At 39.8% G+C, this 9,547-nt stretch overlaps 1 long non-coding RNA gene across 1 annotated transcript; it reads right to left on the minus strand.

The window, feature by feature from the left end:
- Window positions 1–2,770: 2,770 nt before the first annotated feature.
- Window positions 2,771–8,874, minus strand: Gm35458. Its single transcript, XR_386045.1, has 2 exons — window positions 8,833–8,874; window positions 2,771–3,573 (listed from the first exon to the last, which is right to left on the minus strand). It is a non-coding gene; the product is annotated as a predicted gene, 35458 (long non-coding RNA).
- Window positions 8,875–9,547: the final 673 nt, after the last annotated feature.

Consider the following 9,547-nt stretch of genomic DNA (forward strand, 5'->3'; position numbering starts at 1 on the left):
GTATCTCGTGGAGGTATTTTCCCCAACTGAAGCTCCTTGCTCTGTGAGAACTCCAGCCTGTGTCAAGTTGACACAAAACTAGCCAGTACAACATGTATTGTCATATTAAACATATTTGGCTACTTTATAACTGTGTTGATAAGAAAAAAGAAGACTGTTTTGCACAATAAAGGTCATGTTCAAAGTGTGGTGAGGAAAATCTTATGCGAATGTTATTTCCTTTAGTCTGCAATACTGAATGCCATTACATTACTGTATTTTTACAGGCACATTTCATAGAAGATTGTACAATGTCTTATAGCTGGAAGAATAGTACTTTAACATAGACACTACACAAAAAAATAGTGCATTGTGAATGTGTGAATATTCCTCTCTGTACTAGTAACAAAATGAGTGTTTCTTTTAGTGTTCACATATTGTTAGATTAAACATATACATTTTAGCTCTGTTTTTAAGAAGAAAACAAGGCTGTTTTACACAATAGCCATCTCTTACGCATGTTCGCGACCAGCCAGGAAAGACGCAACAAACCGGAATCTTCTGCGGCAAAAGCTTTATTGCTTACATCTTCAGGAGCAAGAGAGCGAATGGCAAAACCCTGTCCCTTTTAAGGAGAATTATCCTTCGCCTAGGACGTGTCGCTCCCTGATTGGCTGCAGCCCATTGGCTGAGTTGTCGTCATGTCACGGGGAAGGCAGAGCACATGGAGTGAAGAACTACCCTTGGCACATGCGCAGATTATTTGTTTACCATTTAGAACACAGGATGTCAGCGCCATCTTGTAACAGCGAATGTGAGGGCGGCTCCCCACAGCCATCATATTCTAAAAGTGGTAAGAAAGATCTTGTTTGTATGTTATTTTTTTTTTGTCTGCAATACTCTATGTCATTAGTTTACAGTATTTTCATATGCACATTTCACAGAAAACTGCTTTATAGCTAGAAGAAAAGTAATATAACATATATGTATACAAAACACAGAAAATCATGAATGCATGCATTTTCTACTCTGTGCTAATAACAAGAAAAATGTTTCTTTTAGCGTTCATATTTAATGTATACACAATAGGACAGAAAGGTGTGGTTTTAAGAAGAAAACAAGAAAGTTTCTCACATTACTCACCATGTTCAAGATGCATTAAATAACTTCTTAACCATATTTAATTTACTTTGGAACAGGGTACTGTATGATATTACTTTTGCATAAACTAACATAGACATTTCACACAATAGTGTGCAATGTGTTATAGCTGAAAGAAAAGTAATTTAACATAGAAGCTAAACAAAATACAGTACAACGTGAATGTGTGCATGTTCCTCTTTGTGGTAATAACCAGAGAGTGTTTCTTTTAGTGTTCACATATGTTGATCGATTAAACACATCAGGCTATGGTATAACTGTGTTTTTAAGATGAAAACCAGACAGTTTTGCACAATAGACATCATGTTCTAAATGTGATAAGTAAAACCTTATTCATATGTTATTTAGTGTCCAACACTGTATATTATTGCTTTATTGTATTTTCACATACACATTCCAGAAAAAAAAAACAGTTCAATGCTGGGGAAAAACTGTACTTTAGCGTATACACTATACAAAGCACAGTACAACATGAATGTCTATGTGTTCCTGTCTATGCTAATACTAGGAAAGTGTTTCTTTTAATATTCCCATGTACTCTAGCTTTAAACATCTTAGGCAGTAAAGGTTTGTTTTTAAGAAGAAACCAAGAACATTTCTCCCAATAGAAGTCATCACTGTTGCACAAATGGCAGGTTGTCAACAGTGTGTTCACACATGCAGGGTATCTTCGGTATGTTCAAACATGGCAGGGTATCTTTAGTGTGTTGATACATGGAAGGTTGTCATCATTGTGTTCACACATAGCTGGGTATCATCAATTTGTTCACACCTGGCACAATGTCATTGCTGTGATCACACAGGGAAGATTGTGAGTAGGGTGGGACACATGGTAGGTTGTCATCAGTATGCAACCCATATCAGATTGTCATCAGTATGTCCAAAATGGCAAGTTGTTATCAGTGTGTTCAAACATGACAAGTTGTCACCAGTGTGATCACACATGGCAGGTTGTCATCAGCATGTTCACACATGGCACATTGTCATCAGTGTTTGATAACATGGCAGTTTGTCATCAGTGAGTTCACACATGGTAGGTTGTCAACTTGTGTTCACACATGGCAGGTTGTCTTAAGTGTGGTACAAATGGCAGGTTGTCCTCAGTGTGTTTACACATGGCAAGTTGTCATCAGTATGGAACACTTGGCAGATGGTAATCAGTTTGTGCCCAGGTGTCAGGTTGTCATCAGAGTGTTCACACATGTCAGGTTGTCATCATTGTGGCACTCATAACAGGTTCTCATCAGTGTGTTCACACATGGCAGGTTGTCATCAGTGTGGCACAAATGGCAGGTTGTCTTTAGTGTGTTCACATACGGCAGGTTGTCATCAGTGTGACACAATGGCAGGATGTTGTCACTGTCACACACATGGCAGATTGTCATGAGTGTGCTTACACATGCAAATTGTCATCAGTGTCACACACATGGAAGTTTGCCGTAAGTGTGATCACCCATGGCAGGTTGTCTTCAGTGTGGCTCACTCACAGTGCAGGTTGTCGTCAGTGTGATTACACATGGCAGGTTGTCCTTGGTTATATCATACATGGCATTCTGTCATCAGTGTTATCTCACATGGCAGGTTGATATCAGTGTGTTCACACATGGCAGGTTGTCATGAGTGTGCTTACCCATGCAAGATGTCATCAGTGGTAGTTTGTCATCAGCAAATTCACCCTCTCCCTCAGGTTGTCTTCAGTGTGGCTCACAGGGCAGGTTGTCATCAGTGTGATCACACATTCCAGGTTCTCATAAGTGATATCATGCATGGCAGGTTGTCAACAGTGCTATCTTACATGGCAGGTTGATATCAGTGTGTTCACACATGGAAGGTTATCAACAGTGTGTTCAAAAATGGCTGTTATCAGAGTATTCATTCATGGCATGCTGCCATCAGTGTGGAAAACATGATGGTTTGTAATCAGGGTAATCACACATGGCCCATTGTCCTTAGTGTGGCACACATGTGAGGTTGTCATCATTGTGTTCACACATGATAGGGTATCATCAGTGAGTTCACACATGACAGGTTGTCAACAATGTATTTACACATGGCCCATTGTCATCAGTGTGGCACACATGGCAGGTGTTCATCAGTGTGCCACACATAGAATGCTGTCATCAGTTCATGCATACATGTCAGATTGTCCTCAAACTATTCACACATGGCAGGGTGTTAACAGTGTGGCAAATAGCAGTGTGTCATCAGTGTGGCACACATGGCAGTTTGTCATCAGTGTGATCACACATTTCAGATAGTCATCAGTATGGCAACATGGCAGGTTTGTTCATTATGATCACACAAAGCAGGTTGTAATCAGTGTGTTCACACATGTCAGGCTGTCTACACTCTGTTCACACATGGCAGTAGTTACAGAACAGATAGTTATCGTCAGACAGGACAGTGGTCACAGATCAGGGCAGAACAGTGGTCCTAGGACAAAGACAGTGTTCACAGGTCAGGACACTCATCACAGGGCAGGACAGTGCTCACAGGACAGGATTGTTGTTACAGGACACTACAGTGAATACAGATCAGTGTTCACAGGACAGTGTTCATGGGATGGGGCATTAGACCCAGAATAGGACAGGACTGAGTTCACTGGACAGGACAGTGGTCCCATGACAAGACTGTGGTCATAAGACAGTACAGAACAAAGAATACAGGACAGGATAGAACAGTGATCACAGGAGAGTGGTTACAGGACAGGACTGTCATCACAGGATAGTGAATAAAATCAGTGAATGCAAGACAGGACAGTGGTCGGGAGACCAAGCAGGGCAGTGGTTACAGGACTGTTGTGTCCGGCCAGCAGACCACAACCTGGGTTCTAGCCTGGAAAGGCATTTTGGAAACCTGGAAGAGAAGAGGGGCTAGGTGGCGAGAGAAAAGAATGTAGCCAAGACAGTTACTCTGATCAAGGCTCAAATTTTATTGTTGCAACACTAGTTATGAAGGAAGGGGGAGGGGACCCGATTCCCGCCGAATAATCTCTGGTCCAGTAGAAAAGTGCACGTGTGTGGCTCCGCAGGTTCTAGCAGTGGGCGTGGCAGAACGAATGAGCAGGAAGCTCCACCCCTGAGCAAGCAGGTTTCAGGCTGGTGGAGGGGAGACTACATCTCCTCCCTTTTAATAACAAAATTTAAAAAAAGAAAAAGCTGGCCTGAGGGGGGAAAAATTATCTATGCTCAATAGTTCTGCTTGGAATCTAGGGCTAAAGAAAAAACTTGCTTTCGTGGGATTTCTTAACCTTTTTTATGGTAAACTGTATCTGGCTTAAGACTGTCCTTTTTTATCTTAGTAAACAACTAACTGAAAAGCCTGGAGCTGTAGGCTCTGACTTTATAATGCTAATTAGTACTTCCTAGGTAACTTTCTAGTTGAATTTTAAGTAGGGCGTTGGAACTCTGGCTAAGTTTGACTGAACAAATGTGAAATACACTATAACACTAAGTTGATATTCCTCCGCATTTTTGGATGATAGGTGGGAAACAGGGAGAAGGAGTTCGACCGGCTCTTGTAGTACAAGGCCAATTGGCTTTTTTATTTGGGTGGGAGGCAGTGAAGGGCTTGCCCTTTCAATAGTACGTCTCCAATCTCTCTCCCCCCTATTAATTAAGTTAAATAAGGCAACGCTTAACTGAGGTGATCAAATGATTTTCTCATCCGTAGATGAGTGGGCTTTTAACCTTGGCTTGGGTGGACATGGACCCGATTCTTCCCATGGGTACTGATAAGACCCACACCTGTGGCTCTGGGTATCTTTTGGGGAGGTGAGGCAGAGCCGAAAAATATTTTTGATTTTTAACCAAAATATGATACCAACCTCTTTCAAACCGGGTTTATCTCACAGGAAACTCAGAAATGGTCAAGCTGGACCTTCCCCTGCAGTTATTCTGCACCAAGCGATGCCCATACTGAATTTGTACGATCACAAACCAGTATGCACAGTTCTGAGTGCTGTGCAGCTCTTAAAGGAGAATTATCAACCTCAGATTTAGCAAAGCCTAAGCAAGAATTATGTCGTTAGTAACACCACGATTTGTGGCTAAAATAGGAGCTGGAAGTCGTTCCTCCTCATCCCTGTTTTTTCTACAGCCTTATTGAGCTAAGGACACCTTGCAGTAACAGCAAGGGTGAAAAGGCAGAGGTCAGCTAAGGGACTAAGCCTGTCTATCAAAATAAAAACCAATCTTTATTAATATAGAAATATCTACTTTTCTAGCCCTCTTGGTAAACCTAATTTTTAACTCAGACTGAAAGCCACCTGCTGGAAATGTCCTTGGAAAGGAGATAACAGCAGCCACCTGTGTGCTCTAGGGGTGTGGGGATGCACATCCGCTGGTCTGCCTCGAGAATGTTTATTTACCTACTTGAAAGACAAAATCTCGACAGTGAGAAAGTAGGAAAGCAGAACTTTTTTTGGGGAAGTCTAGGTACTTTATTCAAATGCAAATTGTAAAGCTGAGGCTAGTCTCCGGCCTCCTGTCGGGGAGCTGGCTCAGAGAGTAGCTTTTTTCGGAGCCTGAGTCCTCAAGCTGACTTTTAAGCAAAAGAAGAATTTTAGTCCTCAAGGTGATACTTTAGAAGATTTAGAATCTGTGTTCATCTGACATCTGGCAGTCACCGCGCTCTATCTTCATCTCGTGAAAAAACACAAACTGAGCCCCTACCCCAAATTAGAACTGGATCTGGACCCTTCCATTTGTTAGTCAGGGGGTCCTTCTATTTTACCAATGTATTAAGTGACCAATTGCTCTTTAATAGCTTTTTCCACTAGCTGTAAGGCCAGAAATCCTTTTGAGGTTAGGGATCTAGGGGAAGTGGGGGATGTGCTCTGAATTAACTTTGCTAGATAATTTAGAATATAGGAATCTCTAACATTGGACTGAATATTAGACTAGTCTAAGATTGCGTTAGAATGGCTGGTCACAATGAAGGAGAAAAATCATTATGACTCTATTAAATGACTAATTTTACTAAGTCTGAATATACAGTCTCTGATGTACTATTGCCATAAAGTTAAAAGGCTAGAAGCTAGTCTAAACTGGAAAAATGACAAGTAAGGATGGATCTAAAACATAAATTTAATTTAGTTTTTTAGTTAATTCAATCAGGACATGAGTCAACTTACCTACCAGCTCGTCACACGAATTTACTAATATGCTTCTGCAGCGTTCTGTGGAGAAAACCTGTTTTTTCCTTTTTTAATAAGGTAGTTGTTTTAGGATCAATCTATAAGCCAATAAGTAGATCCCTTTAAGATACTATAAAGCATTTATTAAACTCTTTGACATTAAAATATTAAATTTTGAAAATAAAGGTAAGACCTTAATAGTGTGCATGGGAATGCACTAAATAGTATGCACGGAGATACAATTTCTCTCTTTTTTGTCTTTTAAGAAGTTAAAGTTTTAAAATTTTACAATACCTAAACTTTTGAATTAATAACTAGTTGACCAAATATTTTAAATACTTGGCTGTAAAGGGGCAGTGACTAATTGCACTTTTAATCAATTTTCTTAAGGAGCAGTTGTAACTAGAAGGCTTGCAAAGTTATTAAGAGTCACATGTGCATAATTTATTTATTTATTAACTAGAAATATGCATAAGCAATTGTAAATTTGAGAATTAATAGTATCTGAGGGATGAACAATTTAAGCAATTGCGAGCTCAGAGATATGGCATTGACTATTAATATACAAATTAAGGTTTGATTGTTCAGCATTTTAAAACAACATCTACAGCACTCAACTAGATCATCTGTGCTGGAACAGGGGAAACTGTGTCTTAAGACTCCGCCCCACAGAAGCTTAGTTGGGCCCACATGGGCCAACGATCGGCTGGGAGGATGAGAAAAATGACTTTACAATAATGTTTTTCTTTTTGGCCAAAGAATTGTTTTGGACACAACCAATTTTTAATTACCAATTAATAACAATTATAAAAGCTTTATTTTTTGTAGAAACTTTTGTAGTAAACTAAAACCCTAAGTAATAAAAGGATATTGTACCTAGAGGCAGAATTTTCTAGTGATTACAGTTCACTAGAAGCAAAACTCTTTGAATTTAAGCATTATTTTAAACATCTGAATAGATCTGCAACACTGTTAAAAAGAATTTCTCTTGAACACAGGGAAAAATTTTTCTCAGGCACTGTTTGCAAAACAAAAGAAAGGCCACAAGCCGCTCTGGGGCTGCCCAGAGCCATGTATTGACTCAAACGTAAAATACTTTTTAATCTGAGCATCTTGGCCCTCCTGTAATAAGGACCGATTCTAGAGAAACAATATAACTGTCTACGCCTCTAAATTTTGATACTCTTTCTTAAGATGACTTACAGTTAAAACGTTCTTCACAACTTTAGTGTTGTGAAAAAATTGCCCGTACTGCAGTTTCCTGCCAGGCAGCAACTATAACCAAACTGTTTGTCTAATCTATTCACAAACACAAACATAACTAGATAACTTTGTCACAGTTTTGTATGAAGTGAGCTGTATGAGCGCTCTCATAAGATTATTACTCTTGTAATTATCTTAATTACAGTATACAGGTGAATTAAAGATCTTAAATTTGAAATCAAACTGCAAGCTGCAGTTAATGGAACAATGGCAGTTTTAACCATAATTTTTAAGTTTTTTGTGCAAGGTTAGGATAATATCTATAACCTTGGGAAAGCAAAACCCAAGTTTAAAACAATTTATTATCTTTAAAATCAATATTAGAAGCAGTACTATTATATTACGAAGTTTGGATGTCAATTAATACCTATGAATACCTATTAAAGCAAGCTTTAATGCTTTAATAAAAAGACATTGCTTTAAATCTTATCTTAAATTTTACTATTTAGGATTCGAACCACATTAATTATTACCTAAACTAGAAATATCTTTAGAGACCCAGCCTCTTGGCCTGCTTTATGCCACGTGTCGGAAGGACTCTAAACTTGAGTTATTAAATTTAACACTAACCATCTGTAGCAATGTAACAATTATTAATCTTAACCAACAACTTATGAGCTGATTGTGAAAACACTCAGAGCACATTACCAATAAAAAAGAACCAAATGAAGCAGTTACATTTAGACCAATCAGAGAATAATAATTTTTGTAGCTACAATCATAAAATAAAAAACTCTTTACCATTGTCAAACACATTAATCATGAACCATTTATTAGCTTTTTTTTTACTCTGAAACTAAGAGGCTGTGTACTCACCCTTATTTCCTAAAACGAACAGTTTTTCCAGCAGGGGCCCTCTCGCCACGTGTCTGATTCCTGGCTGAAACACGTGGCAGCTCTCGGCTTTGCAGATAAAGTTTTTTATACCATCTTTATTATCCAACACAAAACATAGAACATTCATTCATACAGACTGGACACGAACATACATGAATTGAACACGAGAACAGATTGGTGCACCGGACATTAGACAAGACACAAAAGGGAACAGAGTACTCCTGCTATAAGGCCCAGAGAGAAATTTCTCTCTGCTTTTTGGGACATTTTCCTCCCTTATGATGCATTTTTTATTAACTGGGGCAATCCGCCTATTCCTTTTAATAAACCCTTTCTTTTCTCACACCTCATGTAGCTTCGGAGAGCTACGGCCTACCGCCTGATACCCAGCTCCTCACTGCTGAACCTAAGTGAACCAGCGCTCGGGTTTAACGCTGTCTCAGCTTAGCCCATACCTTCTCCGGTATGAATTTCCTTTATCCTTTATTTTTTGGAGCTCCGAACCAGCAGCATCTCTTCCAAAAATCCTTTGCCGTTTCTCAGCCCCACGTTGGGCGCCAATTGTTGTGTCCAGCCAGCAGACCACAACCTGGGTTCTACCCTGGAAAGGCATTTTGGAAACCTGGAAGAGAAGAGGGGCTAGGTGGTGAGAGAAAAGAATGTAGCCAAGACAGTTACTCTGATCAAGGCTCAAATTTTATTGTTGCAACACTAGTTATGAAGGAAGGGGGAGGGGACCCGATTCCCGCCGAATAATCTCTGGTCCAGTAGAAAGGTGCACGTGTGTGGCTCCGCAGGTTCTAGCAGTGGGCGTGGCAGAACGAATGAGCAGGAAGCTCCACCCCTGAGCAAGCAGGTTTCAGGCTGGTGGAGGGGAGACTACACAGGACAGTGTACAAAGGAAAGGACAGTGTTCATAGGACAATAAATGTAGGATAGTGAATATAGGACATGTCAATAGTCACAGGGCAAGATCTTGGTTTCAGGACATAAAAGTGATCACAGGGTAGGACACTGATCACATAGAGGACTGTAGTCAACAGAAAATATAGTGGTCCTATGAAAGGATTCTGGTCATAAGACACTTCAGGACAATAAATACAAGACAAGATAATACAATGGGCACAGGACGGTGGATACAGGACAAGACAGTGTTTACATAACAGTAAA

Source organism: Mus musculus, chromosome 18, assembly GCF_000001635.26.
Source record: "Mus musculus strain C57BL/6J chromosome 18, GRCm38.p6 C57BL/6J".
Classification (NCBI taxonomy): Eukaryota; Metazoa; Chordata; class Mammalia; order Rodentia; family Muridae; genus Mus; species Mus musculus.